The sequence below is a fragment of the Trichechus manatus genome, unplaced genomic scaffold (genome assembly GCF_000243295.1).
Source record: "Trichechus manatus latirostris isolate Lorelei unplaced genomic scaffold, TriManLat1.0 scaffold00095, whole genome shotgun sequence".
Classification (NCBI taxonomy): Eukaryota; Metazoa; Chordata; class Mammalia; order Sirenia; family Trichechidae; genus Trichechus; species Trichechus manatus.
In genome coordinates this window covers 2,535,161-2,559,167 of record NW_004444031.1, presented here as the reverse complement: position 1 = coordinate 2,559,167, position 24,007 = coordinate 2,535,161, and the positions used below count along the sequence as shown (strand labels likewise).

General features: G+C 34.5%; 1 pseudogene across 1 annotated transcript; it reads right to left on the bottom strand.

Annotated features, from left to right (window-relative positions):
- Positions 1-884: 884 nt before the first annotated feature.
- On the bottom strand, positions 885-2,486 carry LOC101361199 (elongation factor 1-alpha 1 pseudogene; annotated as a pseudogene). The gene has a single exon (XR_002825001.1). The product of XR_002825001.1 is annotated as an elongation factor 1-alpha 1 pseudogene (transcript).
- Between the last annotated feature and the right edge of the window lie 21,521 nt (positions 2,487-24,007).

The window sequence follows — 24,007 nt, the reverse complement described above, 5'->3', positions numbered from 1 at the left end:
GACCATTTAAAATCAATTTCACCATCTGTACAGAAAAGATAACTGATTTGACTGAATGATGCTTTTATATAGCTTTCATGCCAAATCATCCATTTTTGCCAAGGGTTTGCATATTAATTTAATAGTTTATTGCACCAATCTCTCAAAGAAAGTTTGTTTTACTAAAATGTGCTGTTTTCTGTTTTTTCATCTTACTCTTATGTCATTGCTATTTCGTTGGTGTGTGAACCTGCTACATCTCGAATCATCTCAAATTCAAGCTATTAAATATCAGCTACAATGATAAGCATTTTTATTTTGACTTTGTTGTTGTTGTGTACTTTTGAGTTAATTCTGACTCATAGTGACAATTTAAATAATTAGTGAATGATTTAAAATGTACTTTACTGTGTGACCACAGTGAATACCAATAAAAAAAAATGAAAGCAAAAACTATGGATAATGCTGACAGAAATCATCTTATGAGCTAGGACTAGATCATCCCCATTTATCATCTGAAGTGGTAAAGGTATGGAGGAAACTGTGGAGGCAATTATTTGGCTTTTTCTCATTCATAATAGATTATACTAACATCAGGAACATTTTCAGTAGCATTTCTTATAAATTAAGTTATAAGGCAGCCATTATAGTTAAGGGTTACAAAATCAATTGACAATATGGATCTCAAGAAAAACTTCAGCCACTTGTGAAAAATTTCCCATTTAAAACAAACAAACTGACAATTAAATCACTTTTTTTTTTTCTCATTAAACTTTGTTTTAATGGGTCTCAAAATTCTGTGACAGATTTTTGGTCAAGTTGTTTCCATTTAAAAAGCACTGATTTTAAAAACTAATAACTTGAAACTGCCACAAACACAAAAAAACAAATGGTCCACAAAACATTCCTTTCCTTCTGATGGTTTTATGATGCATTGTTATCATTCACCAGTCTTTTACTATTAAACTTAAATGGCCAATTGAGACAAACAGTTCTGAGATGGTTCTTCTGCTACTGATTAAGACTGGGGTGGCAGGTGTTATGGGTAACATTCATTTAGCCTTCTGAGCTTTCTGAGCAGACTTGGTGACCTTGCCAGCTCCAGCAGCCTTTTTGTCCACTGCCTTGATGACATCCACAGCAACTGTCTGTCTCATATCTCGAGCAGCAAAACGACCCAGAGGAGGATAGTCAGAGAAGCTCTCAATACACATGGGCTTGCCAGGAACCATGTCGATGATGGCAGCATCACCAGACTTCAAGAATTTGGGGCCATCTTCTAGCTTCTCTCCAGAATGGTGATCAGTCTTTTCTCTGAGCTCAGCAAACTTGCAAGCAATGTGAGCTGTGTGACAATCCCGCACAGGTGCATAGCCAGCACTGATTTGGCCTGGGTGGTTCAGGATGATCACCTGAGCAGTGAAGCCAGCTGCTTCCATTGGTGGGTCATCTTTGCTGTCACCAGCCACATTGCCACGACAAACATCTTTCACAGAGACATTCTTGATATTAAGCCTACATTGTCCCCAGGCAGAGCTTCGCTCAAAGGTTCATGGTGCATTTCAACAGACTTTACTTCAGTGGTGACGTTGACTGGAGCAAAGGTGACCACCATCCCAGGCTTGAGGACACCAGTCTCCACCCTGCCCACAGGGACAGTGCCAATACCACCAATTTTATAGACATCCTGGAGAGGCAGACGCAGCAGCTTGTCAGCTGGGCGAGTTGGTGGCAGGATGCAATCCAGAGCTTCAAGCAGCATGGTTCCACTGGCATTGCCATCCTTACGGATGACTTTCCATCCCTTGAACCAAGGCATGTTAGCACTTGGCTCCAGCACGTTGTCACCATTCCAACCAGAAATTGGCACAAATGCTACTGTGTCAAGGTTGTAGCCAATTTTCTTAATGTAGGTGCTAACTTCCTTAACCATTTCCTCATATTTATTCTGGCTGTACGGTGGCTCAGTTGAATCCATTTTGTTAACACCAATGATGAATTGTTTCACACCCAGTGTGTAAGCCAGAAGGGCATGCTCACGGGTCTGCCCATTCTTGGAGATACCAGCTTCAAATTCACCAACACCAGCAGCAACAATCAGGACAGCACAATCAGCCTGTGATGTTCCTGTAATCATGCTTTTGATGAAATCTCTGTGTCCTGGGGCAATGATGGTCACGTAATACTTGCTGACTTGCTGGTCTCAAATTTCCACAGGGAGGTATCAATGGTGATGCCTCGCTCACGTTCAGCTTTCAGTTTATCCAAGACCCAGGCATACTTGAAGGAGCCCTTTCCCACCTCAGCGGCTTCCTTCTCAAATTTTTCGATGGTTCTTTTGTTGATCCCACCACATTTGTAGATCAGGTGACCAGCAGTGGTAGACTTGCCCGAATCTACATGTCCAGTGACGACGATGTTGATATGGGTCTTTTCCTTTCCCATTTTGGCTTAGACTCTGTGATAGTTTTCACCAACACCTGTGTTCTGGCGGCAAACCCGTTGCGAAAAAGCAAAATCACTTTTTAAATGAGTAAAATAACTATATCTAAAAGCCAGATCTGACTGACCTATGGGTCACCAGATTACCCAATTTGCATTACAATTGGAAATATATTTAAGTTAAATATATTACTTCAACAAATGTGAAGTACTGATTTTTATTACTAAATTTATTTCTAAATTTTGTTAATGTTGAGTCTTCTTATTTGAGGAACGTTTCTAGATATCTTGAGACTAAACAAATGTAGAATATATATTCCTATTTAAAAAAAATCCCTTCATATATATTTGCCTTTCCAAAACTCCACATATGCTAAAATGTGTACTCAAGAAGTGATTTTATTAGAAACCCCTCCTTTTCTCTAAGCGTGCTGTTAAATTTCTGAAACCGAAGCTACCTTTATCTTTACTGTAAGCTTTATCTTCATAGTCTTGATCCAATTTTCAGTCCTTGCCAAATATTGTTGCATCATGATATTGTTATTGAACTTATGTTAGCATCACTATCTTTTTAAAAGATGATTGTGGTTTTTTCTTATTTATTTTTTCTTCATGTTCTTTGTTCACACACACATACACATATACACATCCATGATAATCATGATCTGCTGGAAAGGTAGAGTGTCTAGAAATGGAAGAAGCAACAATTCATAGAGGCAGTTGAAAGTTCTGAACCCAGGAGAGTGGAATAAAAAACGTTAGGCCGGAAATTAGTTAGAAATGCGAACTGGGTAAACCAAATGAATGGCAGTAGTAACTAGGAGACCAGAACTAGGGTTAAAAACAAAAAGATGAAAAGCCTGCGAAGAAAGCAGATATTAAAGAGAGACCCAAGGGGAATGTTCAGGAACAAATAGAAGACATATGTGACTAGGGCATCAAGAAAAGAGTATGTCCAAAGAGTTGATTTAGACAGACAGGACTTGAGGAATCTGGCAGTAATTAAAACTCACCCTGGCAAGGGTTCCAGAATCTAGATGGAACATTTGCACTCCACAGGTTTCCAAGCACAGAGGTTCCCTGCGTGATTCAAGAGCTCACTTATCACAAAAAGAGCAAAACTGTCATTTGACAGCTAACTGTTAAAGAGTGCTTACTGTATCATTGGATAGAAGATCTTGATGGTTTTCACAAATAAATAATCTCAGTTAATATGTTCCTTCAGAAAAGAAGATATTAGTCTCTCTATTTTACATTTGGAAAAAACAAAAAATTTTGATCCAGAAATATTAGGAGACTTGCACATGCCGTTCAATTAGTAAGCAGCTGAGCTGAGAACTCAGCCTATTTGTTAGAATACTGTGTTCGTTTCCTCTTGCTGCTGTAACAAATTACCACAGGTGCAGTGGCTTAATAGAACAGAAATTTATTACCTTACAGCTATGGAGGTCAGAAGTCAGAATGGGTCTCACTGGGCTAAAATCAAGGTGTCAGTGGGTCTGTGTTCCTGTTGGAAACTCTAGGGGATAATCCTTTTCCTCGTGTTTTCCTGTTTCTAGAGACTGTCCACATACCTTGGCTACTAGCCCCATTCTTCCATCTTCAAAGCCACCAACTGTGGGTCGAGACCATCTCTTGCAGCTATCGTTCTGGTTCTCAGTAGTCACAACCTCCTCTACCTCTTTTAAGGACTCTTATGATTACATTGGACACATCTAAATAGTCTGGGGAAATCTCTCTATTTTAAGGTCAGCAGATTAGCAACTTTACATCCATATGCAACCTTAATTTTCCTTTGCTGTGTAATGTAGCATATTCACAGATTCCAGGAATTAGTGATTCATGGACATCTGTTGGGGAGGACATTGTTTTGCATGCCACAGATAGCCAAGCCTTTACTCTTAATTCTGTTCTCTAAGACATCACCCATTCCAAGACCTCCACATGGGTAACATGGTTCTGAGCATAGAACTGACTTTTTCTCCCTTTGCCTGGACTTTTTTTTTTATCTTTAGCAGAATCTAAGGACTAATCCTGAAATCCCAAAAAGTTCTAATCCAAAGCAAAAGATAAAGGTAAGTGTGAGCCCCTGATTGGAAAAGGAAACACTGATTGCTCTGATTGGAGAAAAATATTTGATATGACATTGTATAAGGGACCTATAAAATAGCATAAGGAACTTAGCTAGAAAATTTTTTTAAAAAGATATGTGTTCATATGCATATGTTCAAGTGATATGTATGTTTTTAGAAAATTAAAAAAAAATCAATGATGATTAGAAGAAATGTATAGGAAATTGAAAAAAAATCTTAAATCGCTAAGAGGTGTTGAATACAAACAGGTTTCAATTGCTAATCTACTTAAATTACTCTCTATTGCATTCCAGCATAAATTATGTGAAAAAAATAGTATGATAGAAAAGATATTTTAAGATAATTGAGAGAAAATGGAAATGCATTTAAGCATAAGAAATCAAAGACATGACGAGAAAGTGACATTAAACCCACTAAATGATAGAATATCAAAGCAAGGAATTCAGAGATTCTTAACTTTTTGTAACTGAGAGCTTAGAGTGAAATAGAAGATGTCCCCTATCCTGTTCAAGACGTGCTGAGTTGAGTAAAAATTGTTTAGCATATTGAATAGGGCATCTAGAAAAAAGTGCACTCTTCTTTTACTTTATTGAAAAAATAAGCAATTCAGAAATATAACTCAATGGTAATGTGAGTATGGAGAAAGAAGGATGGGAGTAAGCTTACAGTAGAACTTCATATGGAGACGAAGATATCCTAAAGGTCAGATGGCAGCCAATCAAACACAGAGACACTCAGATAGGTTGAATTTTAAAAATTCAAACATATATTTGCCTAATTTTTTTTTAATGTTAATGATATTACTTTTAGGCAATAGATTCCTGCTGAAGTATCCATTTAATAGCAGAAGCTAAAACTTGAATGTAAAAAATCTTCAAAACAGAAAAAGAGCAATTGAATGTATCAGTAACAAAGAATAGATCAGTAAACTTTGTGCAGCTCTATAAAAACAAAATAAAACAACAACAAAAGACAATGAAATTACCTTGTGTAGAATCTAAAATACATTCTTTTAAATAGCCTGTGGTGGACACATTTAGGGTAACTCCTGTTATTGAAATTTTTTTAATCTCCTCTTGAATGTGGGAAGATCCCGTGCCTTGCTTCTAACCAACAAAATATGGCAAAAGTAATAGGATGTCATTTCTTTCATTAGGCTACATTAACTGGCAAAGGTGATGGGATGCCACTTCCTTTATTATGTTTTGTTATTAAGACACCATTTTAGCAGATTAGAAATGGCAATTCTTCTGCTGGTCTTGAAGAAGTAAATGGCCACATTGTGAACTGCCTATAAAAAGGGCCATGTGGCAGGAAACTACAGGTGGCCCCTAGGACCTAAAGGTGGGTCCCAGCGAACAACCAGCAGGACAACAAGAACTTAAATCCTATAGTCACACAACAATGGATTCTGCCAACAATATAAGGGAACTTGGAAAACATATCCCTAATCAAGCCTTTGATAAGACCACAAAGCAGCCAAAACCTTGATTGTAATCTTGTGAGACCTTCAGCAGAAGACTCAACTAACTATGCCCAGACTCCTAAACCAGGGAAACTCCTTGTGGTAATTTGTTTTGCAGCAATATAAAATTAATACATAGTCCTTGGTTTAAATTGTGCAACACAAACCCTGTATCTAGTCTAAGAAGTAATTGTCATGATTCCAGAGGATCTTTGAAGAACTGTCCTTATATGTTGGAGGTGACCACAAGCTTCAGCATGTGTTTCGATCAGATTCCACTAGCTTGAAGAGTCTAAATGTGATGGATAGGGGTTTTGGTTATGACTGAGTGTACTATATCCTCTAAGCATAATATGAATTTCAGCACATGTATCAAGCACATTAAAGTAAGCAACTATGGAAGTGGAGATTCTGAATGAATTGGAAGAGAAACATATTTAATTTTTTTTTTTTTTAATTTTATGTTGGTTATTAGAAAGCTTAACAGAGTAGTAAGTGTGGTAGTCCCTGGGTGGCACAATGGTTAAGTGCTCAACTACTAGCTGAAAGTTTGGCCATTTGAACCCACCCAGAGGAGCCTTGGAAGACAATCCTGGCAATCTGCTTCCTAAAGGTCACAGCCTTCAAAGCCCTATGGTGCAGTTCTACTCTGCACACATGGGGTCGACAGGAGTGAGGATGGAGTCAATGGCAACTGACAACATGATCAGACAAAGTGTTGCACAGAGGATAGACATTAACACAGCTAAACTCTTACGTGAAAAAAAGGAGACAAAAACAGAAAAGCAAATGTAATAAGACATAACGCTGTCGTTTCTGAAAGAGGACGCAAAGATGCACTTTAAAACTTGAACACTATAAATAATAAAATGGGCATGAGGTGACAGCAGGCAATTGTGTTTGCTTTCTCTTCGATTGTCTATACTTAGCATGGTGACTGTAACACTGTAGTTGTTAAATATGTATCTATTGACTGAATGTGCATGTGTGTATATGTACAGAATAAACTTATTTTCCAAGTGTCCATGAAATATTCACAAACCCTGATTATACATCAGGGAAAACAAAGTCGTTAAGCAGAATTGTATAGTCATAATAAAAACAATAAGGAGGAAAATATAAAAACCTACTAATCATGTTTTAGGTAAATATTATTCAATGAATAAAATATACCTGCCCCGGCAACAGGCTATTTAAATTCATTGGCTTAATATTTTTAAAAATAATAATTATGAACATATTTATGATTCAGAAAAGAATATTTAGTAAATCCAATAGAAAGCAGAAGGAAAGTAAAAGCATAATTAAATGTAAAAAAAAAAAATTACATGATTTGCATCTGGAACTACATTAAATCTCTACATTTATTTGGAAATATGGACATTGCTATAATGTCAATGATATATATTTTCTATGTAGGTACATACTGTACTTTTATGCAAATAACACGTGCTTTCTATGTTTGCCAACTTCACCCTCCCCCCATGGGGTATTTTCATAAGCATGTTATCATGGATTGAATTATGTCTCCCAAAAAATGTGTGTATCAATTTGGCTGCGCCATGATTCCTGGTATTGTGTGATTGTCCTGTATGTTGTAAATCCTGTCTCTATGATGTTAATGAGGGAGGATGGGTAGCAGTTGTGTTAGTAAGGCAGGACTCAGTCTACAAGATTGTATTGTGTCCTGAGGCAATCTCTTGAGATATAAAAGAAAGAAGCGAGCAGAAAGACAGGAGGACCTCATACCACCAAGAAAGCAGTGCCAGGAGCAGAGCGTGTCCTCTGGACCAGGGTCCCTGCACAGAGAAGCTCCTAGTCCGGGGGAACATTGATGAGAAGGCTTACAGAGAGAGAAAGCTTTCCCCTGGAGCTGATGCCCTCAATTTGGACTTTAAGCCTACTTTACTGTGAAGAAATAAATTTCTCTTTGTTAAAGCCATCCACTTGTGGTATTTCTGTTGTAGCAGCACTAGATGACTAAGACACACGCTATGCTAATTTTTTTTTTTTTTTAACAGCACCATGATTAAAAAAAAGATTGACAAAGCTGCGCTTATGAAAACACCTCCTGGGGGGAAGGGCTTGGATGGCAAACAAACAGAAGGCACACATTATTTTGGTAAAAATACGGTAGTATTTCCTTTGCAATCAAGTCTGTTAAGTCAAAAGTTTGAGGACTTTTATTATTATTATTTAGATTTATAGCATATCTTTACAATTTTGCAGTTAAATTCTTTATTATTTTGTGATACATTAATATAGCATATTTTTGCATAGTCTGTTTTAAGTTGTATCTGATAGACAGGGAAGCTATTGAGTTGTGTGTAAAAATTTTTCATACGTGTAATTGTTTTCCAATTGATTTTCTTGTAGTTTCTTTATAGGCCATCAGATTTTCTGTGGGTAATTTAGTTCTGTCTCCTTATTGCCAGGATCTTGACAATACCCATCTTTGAAAAGCATAAAATCCTCTCTGAATCAGATTAAAGGGAATTTAGTAACTTGCAATTATCTTAATGGCTCTCCATCATAGCATGGATAATTGAAGTCTGGCATGTGAGAAGACAGCAATCTGCTTTGTTCTTTGTGGTTTATATTCAGTCTATTTCTAAAATAGATTTGTGGTGATATACTATATACAAGAAATAGAAAAAAACTATTAAACTGTTTGAAATCATAGCTGGAAAGATGACATAAATTAGTTAATTTTTTGTTTTAAAAAATGTGAGTTTCATTAGACATTATTATTTGCAACTTTTGAGCTTTGGAATAATTGGGTAAATGATTTAATGAAGTCTTATTTTAATATATTAATTACATATGTTTTAAGATATGTCGGAAATAGAATTTGTTTCATAGTTAATTTGTTCTATTTTCATTGATATATTTGTATATGTGTGTGTGTGTGTGTGTGTGTGTGTGTGTATGTATGTTTACAGTTTACCATCAAATTAAACATGAGTCATTCAGAGAAGTCATTATGGACCTCAATATGATAGATTCCTTGATCCAGTTATTTTGAAAGCTTAACAAAAGTATGCAAATCTACTACTAGTACTACTACTACTAATAATAATAAAGGGAAAAGATGTAGAAGCACGACTAATAGTGGCAAGGAAAAAAAGCGGGGTCAACTGAAGAAGCTATATCGAAAGTCCAGTTGAGAATGCCCCTTTTCCTTTTTATAGATCAACTCACTGCCGATTAAAAATAACATAACAACTTTTGAACATAAAGAAAAATTAATATTTTTTGAAATGTGACAATTATGGAAATATGTATGATGTTCACAGTAAATAATTCCAAATTAATTTTATTTAATGTTAAACAAAAAAGAAAATAATACCATGCTCATTCTCCTACAAACATTGTGAGAAGATAATTAAAGAAGGTATTTGTAGGTTTTTTTTTTTTAAATTACTATACACATAAAAATAATTAATTTGTTAATTAACCTAAGTTTTTTTTTTGGTAGATGGTGTTGATTCATATTCCCACATCTTATACAGTATTTCAAATATCAGCATTCTGAATCATTCAGAGTCTGAATACTCTGCACAAATAGCTGGTGTCATTGGGAATGTTGTAACCACACTGGGAGAGATAGCATATGAATTTAATATTTGATGGAGAACTTCTAAGCATGTTTGTCCTGTCATAATCAACAATTCCAGCCTTGCAAATTTTTGGCACAACTTTCTTAGAGGAACATCTCTAACAATGGGTCTCCCCAGATTATCAACAGAATTGATTGCTTGATTTTAAATCTCTCTCCCCCTCTCTCTTTCCACCTCTCCTGGTAGAAATAGGTCGAAGTCAAAATAAAACCACTACAAGCAAGTAATAAACAAAACATTGAGCTTTCAATCATAAATGCTGTATTTCTTACTAATACCCATTATTCTGGTGAAGTAAGCGCATTGGTAATGAAATGCACAAATAAATATTATTTCTTTGAGTAGTATATAGGAGATTGCAATTGAGTATTTAAAGAGCTTACATTGCCCAATGACAGTGATATTTGGTAGAAAATAGTAATAGGAGGTAAGTAATAGGAACAAGGAGGTGATTTAATTTTATCCAACCATGAAAAGTCAACCCCAGTACCGACCAACCTAGCCACATATAACTCAAATATCTTTTGCTTCTTGATAAAAGGGTAAATGTTCATCCAATAATCAATAACAGAATACTATTTAGGTAAGGACAATCCCTTTTAAACTTCTTTTTTTTGCCTTCTATCTTCTTAACAATGGAACTAATTTAAGAAATATTTGTACATCACACTCAAAGTCCTCAGATCCTTTAAATTTAAAAGTTTTCTGCTAAAAGGTCTTGAATGGAGTTACTAACCTAACATTGATTTGTTTTGCTTTCCACACTTTAGTCAGTATTATCAATGCCTGGAAATTAATTGAATTGATTAATGGTAAACATGCTTGGCGGCACATTATAAAGATTTAAATGTTGGATGTTTAATTGTGGGGATTAATATGTAAGATACTTTAGTAATTTTGAACCAGTTTATTTTAAATACAAGGAATCTGGGCCCTAAATATGAATTGGACCGTTTGGTAATATAACTACCCTTCTGAAACATTTCAAGCATATTTTGAATACCAGAGAAGACAAGGTATTTTCTGGTAGATCGACCATTCAGATAACTGGAGTTAAACTCCCTAAAGAACAAAGACAATTCTAGTTCATAAACTTAGAAACTAAAATTCACAATCAATAAATAGTAAATAACGTAATGCTGATAGTAGTAGCATACGGTGATTAAAAATACAAAACAAAACAAGAAGGTGACAATTGGACATAAATGGGTGTCTATTAACTGACATTTCAATTAACATAAGATTTAATGTTGCTTGAGTAATAAAATTAATATATCTGAGGTGAGTGATTATGATCATTACAGAAGTCTATAAACCATTACCAAAATAATGCATATTCACACACAAACATAAATTTAGTTACAAATTAAAGGGAAATAAAACTTACCATTCTTTGTGTATTATATTGAAAATTTAAAATTCTGTGTTAATGGCTGCTTTTCTATAAGCTTGTGAACAATGAACAACTTTAGTGTTTGTTTTTCTCATAGAAAGTGATTAGAATGCTTAGATTTATGATTCTATCACACTATATCACTATTATTACCGATGATAAAACATATAAAATAAAATTTAAACATTGATATGCAGTGATATTTCTCTTGTAACTGTATATAATTCAAGGGACAAAGAATCAGAAACAGGTGGCTCTAGAACCAAGTGTGATCAGTAGACAGACAGTTTGGGGCCAGCACCTTGTTTTAACATCTGGAATTAATATGCCTTTAATATGGTATACACATTCCTGCTTCTCAAATAATCTAATATTTTCTATTGTCTTATATGTGGCTGGATTCACGGTTTTAATTTGGTCATCTGAACCCTGTAGGCATTTGATTTCCGTAAAACACATTGTTTTTAATGATATTTGAGTATCATCTACTTTGTATTTCCACCTCACCTTTGATATAGGCAGAAGGCATACAATATCATGAGCCAAACTGTGCTAGAGAATGATCCTTGGTTGACATTTAAGTCCCTCACACAAAGACATGTTTATTCTTAACTTTACAAGAGTGACATTAGAAAATTAATGGGTAAAAAATTATAGACGTTAACACTGACTTAATTTTAAGGTCCCCAAATTAACTCATAGGATAGAATCATCTCTATTGACCTCCTCATTCTCATTCTTCTTTCCACTTTTGGCCCCAGAAACTATACATCACTCTCATGTTATTAAAACAGAATTAATAGTGATTTTTGTTTGTTTGTTTCCTAGCTCAATCACACCATTCTCATGGGACTTTCATACCCAGAAAGTCTATCAAGATATTTCCTCCCCAAAAGATGGCTCTATTCCCATGAAAAATATCATTTCACCATGTTATAATAACTACATTTTCTTTTCAGGTATATTCCTAATGGAGTTCTACAACTACATAATAGTTTCACTTAGTTTTGATTTTTTCAAAAATATCTATGTATAAATCTAAGAAACTTGAACAAAATTATATCAATAGCTGCACTGTACATATGATTTCATTAGGTCAGGTTTTGCTGTTGAGTTTATTCCTTTGCTGTCGAGTCTATTCCAATTCATAGCAACCCCATGGGACAGAGTAGAACTGAAAGGTCAGCTGTTGGAACTCACCAGTCACTCTGTGGCAGAAAGATGTGGCAGTTTGTTTCCATAAAGATTTACAGCCTTGGAAACCCTATGGGGCAGTTCTACTATGCCCTACAGGGTCGCTATTGGTCGGTATCCACTCAAAGGCTACAGGTTTTTTAAATCCTTTGTATGTCAATATAAATTTTAAAAACAAAGTATCAGTTTTTAATAGAAACCTGCTGATATATTTTTTCATATTGCTTTGAATCATAGGTAAATGGAGAGAATTAGCATATTAATAATATTGAATTTCTAGTCGATGAATTTGGTATATCTTTACATTTATTTATATCTTAAAATTTCTCTCAGTTGTGTTTATATTTTTCAGTGTACCATTCTTGCATATCATTTGATAAATAGATACCATTTTATGATTTTTGGTGCCATTTCTAATTGTTTGTTATAGCCATATAGGGATGCAGTTATTTTTATATTATGAAAATGTGAATTCTCTTATTGAGTAATGGTTTTACAGTATTTTTGTAATATTTTTTAGTTTCCTTCTCTTGTGTCTGAATAGTTTCTGTTTACGATCATGTGTTCTTCAGATAAGGCAATTTTTGCTTTTTCCTTTTCAAACTATATGTCTTTTTCTTTATTATTCTAACTATGACTTCAAGTACAATGCTGAACTCATGCATATGAGAACTTGCAATGCTCCTGATCCTAGAAAGAAAACATTTATTTTCCCACTATAAATGATGATGTTGGCTTTGTTTTTGTTTGTTTGCTTTCTTTTAATTAGTGTTCTTTATCACATTGAAGAAGAAGTCCTGGTGGTGCAACAGCTAAGCACGTGGCAGCTAAGGGAAAGGTTTGCAGTTGGAACCCACTTGGAGGCTCCCCAGGAGAAAGATTTGACGATCTGCTTCTTTAAAGAATACAGCCAAGAAAACTCTATAAGGCAGTTCTACTCTGTCACATGGTGTCTTACTCACCTAGTGCTGCTCCAGCAGAAATTCCACAAGTGGATGGCCTTCACAAAGAGAAATTTATTTTCTCACAGTCTAGTAAGCTAGAAGTCCAAATTCACGGCATCAGCTCCAGGGGAAAGCTTTCTCTTTCTGTCGGCCTTCTCATCAATGTTCCCCCGGACTAGGAGCTTCTCTGCGCAGGGACCCCGGGTCCAAAGGACACGCTCTGCTCCTGGCACTGCTTTCTTGGTGGTATGAGGTCCCTCGATTCTCCACTTCCTTCCCTTTCCTTTTATCTTCTACAAGAGATAAAAGGTGGTGCAGGCCACACCCCAGGGAAACTCCCTTTACTTTGGATCAGGGATGTGACCTGGGTTAGGATGGTGTTACAATCCCACCCTAATCCTCTTTAATGTAAAATTACAATCACAAAATGGAGGACAACCACACAACACCGCGAATTATGGCCTAGCCAAAATGACACACACATTTTTGGGGGGACATAATTCAAACCATGACACATGATATCGCTATGAGTCAAAGATCCAACAACAACAACAAAATCACATTGAAAATGTTGCCTTATATTCCTAGTTATCCTACAGTCTTTATCATGAACGAGTTAAATTTGTCAAATGCTTACTTTTCAACTTGTTGAGATGATCATTTTTATCTTTTTTCTCTTAATATCATTTTAAAATGTTAAACCACCCTCACACTCTTAGGATACCCATCACTTATTCACGGTGCATATCCTATTTACATATTGCTGGATTTAATTTGCTGTTATTCTTATCAGGACTTTTGCATCCAGGCTCTTGAAGGTTCAGTCTGCATTTCTGTTTTAATTTCAATCCCTTGTAAAAATTTTGCTATTATGTGCCTTATGTGCCTACCCGGAAATTTGATTTTTTGTTTTCGAATTTCTCTTATAATTTCTTCCTTAATGCATGAATTATTTATAAGTGTATTACTTAATTTTCAACTACATTAGGAATTTTGTAGATAGATTTTTGATATTAATTTCTATTTAATTATAATTTGGGAAGGAAGAAATTTTATATTGTCAGAGCTTTGAAATATATTGAGATTTGTTTAATAATGCAGCATGTATTCTCTCTTGGGAATGTCCCATGTGAACTTGAAGAGAATATTTACTGTGCAGTTTTTTGACATAGTGTCCTGCAAATGTGAATAAGCTGATTATTTTATATTCTCACTGATTTTTCATCTATATATTATAAATCATTGAGTTAGGGGTATTAAAATTTCCAATTCTGATTGTGGATTTTTATATATCTTCTTTTATTACTGTCAATTATTGGTTCATTTATTTTAAAGTTCTCTTATTGTATGCTCAGTGGTTATTGTTAAGTCCTCTTGGTGAATTGACAGTTTTGTCATCATCAAGCATTCAGCTTAATCTCAGGTAATACTTCTACTGATATTATTTCCAATACTTTCCAATACAGCATTTTTATGGTAGAGTTTTCATGGTATATCTTTCCTATCCTTTTACTTTATGCTTGTATGTGTGTTTATAATTAAAATATTTTTGCTTATAAACATCATATTATTGGTTCTTTTTTTAATCTACTTTTATGAAAATTTTAGATTATTTGCATTTAACATTAATTTTATATATTGGCTTTAAATCTATCATCTTGCTTGTTTTCTTTTTGCCCTGTCTGTTGTTTGATCTTGGTTTTTACTTTCCTGTCTTCTGTGGGGGTTATTGGAGTGTTTGTTAGTATTCTATTCAGTTTCCTGTATTAAATTTTTATCTAGCCTTATTGTTTTAGGGTTTACAATATGGATCCTTACCGTATCATTGTCTATCTTGAATATTATAGTTGTTCACATTCTATGTAAGAAATTTAAAGCAATATAATTTATCACGGCCTCTCTTGTCTGCAGCGCTAATGTTGTACTGTATTTTAGTCCTCCATATGTTATAACCTTCATAAAAGATTATTTTTTATTAAAATGTAAGCTTAGTTTTGAAGAGAATAAAAAATAAAAAAGTAATATTCAATTATATTTAATCACCTTGTACTTTATTGCTGAGCTCTAAATTTTTATCAATTTTCATATCTCTTCGTATTGGAAAACTTTCTTCAACTTGAAAAAATTCTTTTGACCTGAATTATTTCCTTTAAAATATATTATGTTGCTGGTGAGAAAATATTCACCTTTTGTCTGAAAAAAGTTTTTATTTCCATTTTTTTGGCAACATAATATTCCATTGGATGGATTTATCACAGTTTATCCATTCATCTATTTATGGCCGTTGAGGTTTTTCAACTTTGGTTGATTATGAATAATGGTGCTATAAATATTCATGTACAAGTCTTTGCATGAACATATGTTTTCATTTCTCTTGGGTATATACCTAGGAGTGAAATTGTTGGTCAAATGGTAACTCTATGCTTAACTTTTTAGGAATTGTCAAATTGTTTTTCAAAGCTGTTGTGCCATTTTACATTCCCACCAGCAATATGTGAGGCTACCAAATTCTCCACATCCTTGCTGACACTTAATATTATCTGCAATTTTTATTGAAGCCAGTCTAGTAGGTATGAAGTGATGTATAATTGTGATTTTCAATTGCATTCCCTAATGACTCACAATGTTGAACATCTTTTTATGTACTTTTTGGCATTTATGGATCATTTGTGGAGACATGTCTATGCTAAAATAATGTATTTTCAAAAAGACATAACTTGAATCTAATCATGAGGAAACATCAGACAAATGCAAATTGAAATAAATTCTAAAAATAACTGGTTTGTAATTCCAAATATGATATTATAAATCATATATAAAATCTTGGCATCTGTTGCATATATAAAGTGACTAAGGAGACATGACAATTAGATGCAGATGCAACAGGTTATCCTGGACTGAATACTGAAGTGGAAGAAAAAATTGTGAAGAACATTACTGGGAAAACTGCCAAAATTTGAATAAAAACTGCAGATTATATAACAGTATTTTATAAATTTCAAAATTATTGATTTTTAAAATTGTGCTGTGGTTACATATGAAAATTTCTTTAATGCTTTCTTTACCTCTGATGTATGTAGGGGTTAAAAAATCAACAATATTAAGAGAGGGAGAAAGAGAGATAAAGCAAATGCTGCAAAATTTAACATTTGATGAATCTGAAACCTGGGTGCAGTGTACATGGCATTCTTTCTACTATTCTTGAAACTTTCTTAAGTTTGAAAACTATTCAAAATGAAAAATTAAGAAAGAGAAAAAGGTCAGTGGAGAGATTCAAAGTTACTCTCTCATACTAAAACACTGGTCAAAATATACAAAACTACCATGTGTCATCTTGAAAACCAGGCAGCACAGAACTATAACTCATGAGAAGAGCAAAACAAGTGAAGTGAGTCGCACAGTTTTTCTGGCTTTCTGTCCCAGCAATCCAGGACAGCAGGGTAGGAAGGTGGGAGAGGAGACTATCACACTCCTAGTATGGCAATCACACTGTGTTAAGAGGCAGTTACTGGTGTTCAAAGATACTGAGGTAGCAAGAAATTATGGTGCAGAATTCTGGAGAGAGGCAGCTATGTAGAAATATCGTTCCAGATACGTCCATAGCGGGCCACTGAGTCTCGGCTGAGTATTAAGCTACATGCACACAGGAGAAAAACTCCAGGATGACAGGCAAACAATTGACAGGTGAGTTGTAAGTTGAACAATTCTTAGAGTTCATATAGGAGGTATTTTATCTCCTACAAACCAGATTAGAAATTCCTCACTGACAATAAACAAAAAACAAACCAGTTGCCTTCGAGTCGATTCCGACTCATAGCAACCCTATAGAACAAAGTAGAACTGCCCAATAGGGTTTCCAAGGAATGGCTAGTGCATGTGAACTGTTGACCTTTTGATTACCAGCCAAGCTCTTAACCACTGTGCCACCAGGGCTCCTCACTGACAGTATGGATAATAAATTACCTCAGATGGGCCACAGCTTAGCAGGAGAGCTAAACCATCCATAAAGTAAAGGTTATTCTGCAACAGTTAAGCAATCCGCTGCTAACCAAAGGTTGGTGGTTTGAACCCATGCAGCGGCTCTGTGGAAGAAAGACCATAAAGATTACAGCCTAGAAAATCCTATGGGGCAGTCCTGTTTTGTCACATGGGGTTGCTCAGTTGAAAATCGACTTGATAGCACCTAAAGACATAACAGATCATTTAAAGCAATTTGATTTAGTGTAATAAAAGTTAATTATTATGAAAACAAGTCTCCAGCTAGAAATTAATCGTACAGAGCCCGGGTGGTTAAGAGCTCAGGCTGCTAACCAAAAGGTCAGCAGTTCGAATCTACCAGCTGCTCCTTGGAAATCCTATGGGGCCGTTCTACTCTATCCTATAGGGTCGCTATAAGTCGCAATCTACTTGAGGGCAATGTTTATATATATATACACCTTAGAGAGCTCCAGTGGCTCAGTGGTTAAAGCGATAGACTGCTAACCAAAAGGTTGCTATTTAGAACCCACCAGCCACTCCGTGGGAGAAAGATGTGGCAGTCTGCTTTCCTAAAGATTACAACCTTGGAAACCCTACGGGGCAGTTAGACTCTGTCCTACAGGGTTGCTTTGAGTCAGAATTGATTTGATGGCAATGGATTTGGGTTTGGTTTACACATCAACAAGGAACTGTCAGGAGTTCAAACTGGATTCAGAAAAGGACACGGAACAAACGCTATCATTGTTTATATCAGATGAATCTTGGCCCAAAACACAAAAAAATCTATTTATTTGGAGTCAACTTTCAGTGAAAATGATAACTCATCTAGCTAGATCACTTGATCACATAATCAAAATTCTGAATTGATTAATCATAGTAAAAACTCAGGATCAACTTTGACTCACAAAATAAAAGAAAATCGTATTTATTTAGCACCTATATTGCAAGTAAAACATTTACAAAAATAAAATTCAATATAATACTGGCATTCTTATGCTCAGTGGTGTTATTTTTTTTCTTTGGTTCGTGTACAAACTACACCCGTCACTTTCAAGTACTAGTTTCAGAAGTCACTTCCTTTTGAAACTCAACCTCGATGACAAAATTAAAATAGAATGAATTTCTAATTCAACTTCTACAATCAATTTTGATTGAAGCTTAAATCACGTGGCTGTTTTATAGCTATAAAGCTTTTGACTTCAAGAGGAAAATCCATCACTTAATGAGTAGTGATGATCTGTACTGAATACAAATATTTGCTTCAATTGAGCCAGAGAGTCATTACTTGCTACCTCAATATTCATCATCCTCACATTTTTATATCACATTTTGGAAAAGATATTTTGGAAGAAAATTAAGATAATTAAGTTTTCCTAAGTAATACATCTTCTTCCCATACCTCAACCATCATTTATTTTTATTAATGCTAGCTTGAAGCAGTCATTGCTCCTATTGCTAGAGATTTCTATAAAGCAGAACATGTGTTTTCTTTGGAAAGGAGATAAGTTAAAATAAAGGTGAAGTTAATGATTACCACGGATGAAAATGTGAGAAAAGCTTTGAGTCAGTATTTGGTGTGCTGCAAACTGTTTTTTTCCTAGAGTCTCACTGTCTGCCTCCTAACTCTACCGGGTTGGCACTATGGTATTTATTGCTCCTGCAAATTGTTTAAAAGCGAGATTCAGTCCCTGCTTTCATTTTTGTTTTTGTTCTGGTTATATTCATTTAATTTTTATTTCAACATTCTCAGACCTGAGAACTGTATGAAAAGGAGCAGTGCTGTATTTCATGTATGTGAGATGCTTAGAATATAATAACCAACACCAAACCAAATGCATTGCCGTGGACTCGATTCCGACCCATAGCAACCCTATAGGACAGAGTAGAACTGCCCCATGGGACTTCCAGGGAGTGGATGGTGGATTCAAACTGCCAACCTTTTGGTTAATAGCCTTTGCTCTTAACCACTGCACCAGCAGGGCTTTCTTAAAAAACAAAATTCAAATATGTTCAACCTCATATCCCTAGAATATGTTCTTAACCATTCACCTACTCCAACCAACTCAAAATATGAGACACTCATTGAAATAACTGTGACTCATTCTAGAAGAAAATTTTCAGTAGTAACATATTATGTAACTTCCAGTAGAACTAAGTCATTTTTAAAAATACCCTTCTCTCTATCAGTTGAAACTTCTGCTCCTGAAAATTGCCTCCTGTTCTTAGTATTGAGGACTCACTACTGGTGTGTTTTGTTATCTGAAGTTATGATAAGAATTTCAAAATTAAGAGGGGAAAAAAAATCTTGCAAAGAAATCTTTGCTTCAGAATCTATGCACTTACATATATTTCTCTTTTTCCCTTACCACAGAATTCCCCATATATTCAAGTGCATATGGCAAGGAAATTACTCAAACTTAAGTGTGTGCTTTTTTTATTTAATTCAGTTCAAAGATGCTTTCAAATTTAATCTAGAGTTCCAACTAGAACAGAAACTGAAATCATGACAGCTATTCATCTTCAATGGTTATTTTCAACACATTTTTAGCTAGGCGCCAAAGTAGAAATGTTAGAAGTATTTCAATAAAAATCTATGATCAGATTTACAATTCAATATGAAAAGCATATCACTTTCAGAATCTTTTAAAAGAACCATAAATATGCATATAATAATTTGTTATCCACATTCTTAAATTTTAATTACAGTACAAACACCCATATTTACAGTGTTATTACTCAAATTCCCTTCTGGTTTGTTTGCATGAATTTATAGTCTAGTTTACACAGATGCATGTGGTAGCCAGAATATATCTTTCACTTGGGTGTTAATTTCTTCAGAGGACCTAAAGACTGAGAATTTATAAGCCTCGTCCTGGATATGGGATGTGAGACAGGATCATTTACTGAGATTAGCATCTTTCATAGAATAGTCTTAAACATACCTGGCTATACTTCCAAATAGCCTGAGAAACTTCTTTGAAAATAGATTTTCAAGTTACCAGTGATTCAGATTTAGAAGAAATGGGAACTGAACATAAAGATATATGTATTAAAGCCTCCCAGGTTAGTCTGCTGCAAAAAAGTGGTTTTAAGACATGCTGTAGGAGATATATTAATTTTCTATTGATAATCATCATCATTTGATGGATGAGAGATTCCAATGCAAGATTTGTTCACATTCTATCCCAAAATATGTATATTAACTTAATTTGAGAAGGAGAATTAAAAGGTGAACTAAATGTTACTGGTTTGGAAAACACAGATTGAGTACTACACGATTCATCAAAAACTCAACTGTCAGTAAAACTTTGTGATAAAAGTGTGTGTTGTGTTCTTGATAGGACTGAGTAGTATCGAGATAGAATGCTGAGCTAATAACTGTTTAACCTCCTCCTCACATCAGTGAATCATAGGGAAAAATAAGTGAAGCACGAAGTATATTGGCCCTCAGGAAGTACTTTTGATTCACTCTATCTAGTGTTTTTTGTGATCTGAATCTCTAATTCTAATCCCACATAACCCTTGCTTAATTCATCTTCCAGGGGGAAGGGCTTCTGGCCCACTCTGCGCTTTCTATCCCTGACTAAGGTAGAGGTACTGTATTCAGTTATAGTCAGGGAGTGAGTAGGAGCTCAGTTCCAGCCTGTGTACCACTCTCCAAGCCATGCACCTGCCACAAAGAAAGTGACTTCTGATAGGTGGGTAACTTCCCTGGAAAGATGGTCTGCTAAATGAGATGGACATTTAAATATGTGCAATTTATTTTGGGTCAATTCTATCTCAATAATATTTTACTATCTTAAATCCGTAGTTGCATATATCATATTTCATTCATTCTTGAGAACATAAATTTTTAATAGGCTCTATATACACTTTACTCTCTGATTATTAGGAAGTTCTTAACACTTCTAATGATAAATGAAAATATTAGCATGCGGAGCTTGTCTTTTGCAAATATCGCGGTCTATTTATTGTTCATTTACAAGTGGAAATTATTTATACAAGAACAAGAAACCTATGCATTATTTTCTTAAATGATGACCACCCAGAATTAGAAAAATTTGCTACAGTCTCAATGGTCTCTAATGTAAATAGGTAAGCACGTCATTTTACTTAAGCATTTAGGTACACAATATTTATAGTTTGTATTGTACTATATTTGTATTAAACCAAAACTTGTTGCAGCCGAGTCGATTCCAACTCATAGCGACCGTATAGGACAGAGTAGAAAAGCCCCATAGGGTTTCCAAGGAGCGGCTGGTGGATTTGAACTGCTTACCTTTTGGTTAGCAGCCTAGTTCTTAACCGCTGTGCAACCTTAGGAAATCATATATCTGGTGCAAAGTCAATTATTTTACCAAATAAAAATTAAGAATTTATAGTATTTTATATTTTATAAATACTTTGCCATGTTCAACAAACAAACAAACCCGTTGCCATTGAGTCGATTCCGACTCATAGCGACCCAAGGAGCGGCCATAGCTCACGGGTAGCTTTTACCCACTGTGCCACCATGTATACAGCTTACAATAATGAGAAGAAAGTTACAAATATTGTATCATTTTATAAAATAAGTATGGTTTAGAATTCTCCTCAGAGAACTGACATTCAAACTAACATTCAAACTTGTCTCATAACTCCAAGTACCTTTGCTTTTCATTTTGACATCTCAAAAAATGAGTTAGTCTTTGTACATAGAGGATTCTCTTATATTACTAATTATTTGAAGACTTTTTTTTAAGTTAGTAAAACCCCCCAATTTTCCCATAGAGTCTTCTACATAGGACAATTCTCTGTTTATCAGTAACTATCAAAATCATACCTCTCAGTTGCATATTCTTCCTTGCAATTAGATAATCAAAATGATACTCAGCAGTTTTTTTAATATATTAAGTATAAATAATTTTATAAAAATATTCCACCTACTATTTATAAACATTATTCTATGACTAAATCATTGTTTCTATCTAGTTGATTAACTAGAGTGTGAATGAGGATATAATCTACTTTTGCCGTTCTGTTTTGTCATGTCCACCTGATGTTCATTTTTCCTTTTAGGTCTGATAAAATTTAATAAATGAGCATTGTAAAATTCAATTATTTTAGGTACTTTTTTTCCCCCAAATACAGGAAACCTTGGTGGGGGATGATGAATTCATTTGTTCCATGTGTTTTATTCCCTTGTTTTTGCTTTATGTTATCTTACAATGGCAAATCCCATGCATCAGGTGAATTAAAAATAATAGTAAATAGGGGAGTTAATGGTTATTAGACATAATGGTTGTGATCATTATTTACTTCAAAGACTATTGACAAAAATTTAACATGATAATTTTACACTCAGGGTATTATACAGAGGGCTAATTTTTCAGCTAACTATTTGCACACACCTTTTAAGATTTTTGTAACATAAACTATTTCCATCTTATTTTCTTGAATCCCACTCTGAAAATACTTCTTAAGCATCAAATGTCTTTTACTTACTAGGCTAATTTTAATATACCAAGTCACTTAAATGTAACAGATTCAGCTAAATTTTCTCAGAGAGTTGGAAGTATCTGTATAAGGAATATTTTTATTAAGGTAAATGTTTGCTTCATCCTATAGAAGTTGAAAATAAAGACACTTGCCAGACTAAGGTTATTACCACAGAATGACAGCTAGCTAACAGGGCTCTCAAGGCACACAAGGCACACTTACCTGGTTATTTCATCACGAATTCATAAAATTTGAATGCTGACCTCTAATTTTTAGTCTCACAAACCATGACAGAAATTCATCTTTCCCTAGACATAAAGAAATAGATCTGCGATTTGCTTAGAAAATTTATCTTTGTGTATATAGATTTACCTAGAATATTAAATTAAAATTGAAATAAGTGGAGTTAGTTATGTAATCCAAATGTCTAGTGGCCTAAGTTATCATATTGTTATTCTTCTGTCCTTAGAAAATTGATGTTACAATCACCGTGAGTCTGTAGGGCAGGTTACTCCATCAATAATAGAGCTTAAAAGGGCGTTATTGATGTTTATTTATATGCTAATCTGATTAGCATCATATCCTTCCACACTATTTCAAAAATATATACTAACAACTTCAATTAGGAAATCTAGCATTCTGATCAAGAGTATTTCTGTTTTTTGAAGGAAACTATGTATATCTCTGATCCCATGGATATAATAGTTGTTATGTATGCTTTCTGTACACTCTCAAACCACATCTGATTCTGTAATGTTCTTAGAACACTTATATGTAAGTCACTGTTATGTATGCTTCTATAATACTTTTTACACTGTTATGTTTTTATGCTTTTAAACACCTGTGTATAAGTCACTTACAATATGAAGTATTGATAGAAAATTTCTGAAAGAAAAAGAAACATGTATATTTCTATAATGCTCTCTAACCATTAACTATAGAAGTTGTTAGAAAGTTGTTCTAACTTTGAAAACAAGATAATAGACATATGTGAAGTAGGTCATAAATGACTTTCTGAAATTGGGCTGTGCATCTGCAATCTGTGATAATGGAATGTAACAATCAAGTCTCTTAATTAACAAAACATAAATATGCTACTAAACGATTCCTATAAATTTTAATTAAATAACTTGGTCTTGAAACACGTAGTAAACAAGAATATAAATATACCATACAACAAATCCCTAACTGGCAATAACACATAATATAAATTAACAAAACATACCGTATTTTTATGTAAATAACGCACATCTTCTACATTTGTTTGCCAACCACTCTCTCCCACTGCTAGGTATTTTTGTAAATGTGCTATACTAATTTTTTTAGAACAACAGATAAAAAAAAAAAAAAATTGGCATAGTGGTGCCTACGAAATGCCTCCCGGGGAAGGGAGCGGATGGCAAACAAGCATAGAAGGTGCA